Source organism: Salvelinus alpinus, chromosome 6, assembly GCF_045679555.1.
Source record: "Salvelinus alpinus chromosome 6, SLU_Salpinus.1, whole genome shotgun sequence".
Taxonomy (NCBI): Eukaryota; Metazoa; Chordata; class Actinopteri; order Salmoniformes; family Salmonidae; genus Salvelinus; species Salvelinus alpinus.
In genome coordinates this window covers 57,104,093-57,106,283 of record NC_092091.1, presented here as the reverse complement: position 1 = coordinate 57,106,283, position 2,191 = coordinate 57,104,093, and positions in this window count along the sequence as shown.

Below are 2,191 nucleotides of genomic sequence, written 5' to 3'. Positions count from 1 at the left end.
AAATCAGAGGACCGCCCATGAGCACAGTTATGGTCTGGCGTCCTGGGACAGGCCCTTTTCTGCTCTTCCGAATTAAACCCCCACCGGGTTTTCTATCACTACACCAGCTTACCTCGATAACGAGAGGGCCAAGGTTTGAGTAGATGGCTGAATCTTTTAACCATATCACGTGGTTAAACTCTTAGACTATCGATACCGACAGAATAAGAACAAGTCTTTGATATTAATTACTAGTCTGCAGCTAGGAATTCGGTATCATTGAACGCAAAGACCGACAACCGCCGAAACATCTATCCTATAACGACATGAATGAATGTCACTCTGAACTATCCGTTCTAACCACAACAGAGAGAGAGAGAGGGTGGAAAAACTCTCCAACAGAAACAAACTTTTCAACAGAGATCCCGACGACACACTGAGCGTAAATATATACATTGATTGCAATTGTTCGCGAATGAGTGAGCGTTCATGTACAAAGAATTAGCATTTCAATTGTTATAGTTATCAACTCTGTAGTGACTTCTCAGCTGACCCCCACTCCCCTCTCGTCTAACAAGACACCATGCCGGTTTAGCCCACTAGGGTACATCCGCTATCATTTCTTTGTAACCATCTACTTTGTGTGTTTGTGTTATGCATTTCTGTGAATTACTTAGTTAGTAAATAAATGATTTTAAGACAATTGATGTATGGATGACTCATAGTGAAGACTGGGTTTGTGCAGATAACCAACATTTTACGACGTTTATAGCTTTTCATTTTTTATTAATTTGTAAACATTTCTAAAAACATAATTCCACTTTGACATTATGGGTTATTGTATGTAGATCAGTGACAACATCTACATTTAAACCTTTTAAAGTTCAGGATATAATACAACAAAATGCAAATAGTCAAGGGGTGTGAATACTTTCTGAAGGCACTGTAGCTACCCATTCCACATTGTCTACACGGGTGCAGTGCAGTCTTCAGTCCCTTACCATTTACTGTGAGGAAGACACTGGCCTTTTCATACCACTGTGTGCTGCTGACACCGCACACACACTATACCGGGGGTCCACAGGGCCCTCCTGGAATGTGTCATCTTTATAAACTCAGCAAAAAAAGAAACCTCACTTTTTCAGGACCCTGTCTTTCAAAGATAATTCGTAAAAATCCAAATAACTTCACAGATCTTCATTGTAAAGGGTTTAAACACTGTTTCCCATGCCTGTTCAATGAACCATAAACAATTAATGAACATGCACCTGTGGAACGGTCGTTAAGACACTAACAGCTTACAGATGGCAGGCAATTAAGGTCACAGTTATGAAAACTTAGGACACTAAAGAGGCCTTTCTAATGATTCTGGAAAAAAACAAAAGAAAGAATCCCAGGGTCCCTGCTCATCTTGAACGTTGCTTAGGAATGCTTCAAGGAGGCATGAGGACTGCAGATGTGGCCAGGGCAATAAATTGTAATGTCCGTACTGTGAGACGCCTAAGACAGCGCTACAGGGAGATGGGACGGACCGCTGATCGTCCTCGTAGTGGCAGACCACATGTAACAACACCTGCACAGGATCGGTACATCACACCTGCGGGACAGGTACAGGACGGCAACAACAACTGCCCGAGTTACACCAGGAACGCACAATCCCGCCATCAGTGCTCAGACTGTCCACAATAAGCTGATAGAGGCCTGTTGTAGGCCTGTTGTAAGGCAGTTCATCACCAGACATCACTTGCAACAACGTTGCCTATGGGCACAAACACATTGTCGCTTTACCAGACAGGACTGGCAAAAAGTGCTCTTCACTGACGAGTTGCGGTTTTGTCTCACCAGGGCTGATGGTCAGTGGAGGGTCCGTCATGGTCAGGGGCGGTGAGTCACAGCATCATCGGACTGAGCTTGTTGTTGCAGGCAATCTCAACACTGTGCGTTACAGGGTAGGCATCCTCCTCCCTCATGTGGTACCCTTCCTGCAGGCTCATCCTGACATGACCCTCCAGCATGACAATGCCACCAGCTATACTGTTCATTCTGTGCGTGATTTCCTGCAAGACAGTATGTCAGTGTTCTGCCATGGCCAGCGAAGAGCCCGTATCTCAATCACACAAGATACTGAGTGTTACTTTTGATTTTGAGGATAAGTTTTACTAAGCAATATGTGTATGGAAGAAATAGGAGCTTTTGAAACTAGCAAACAGTT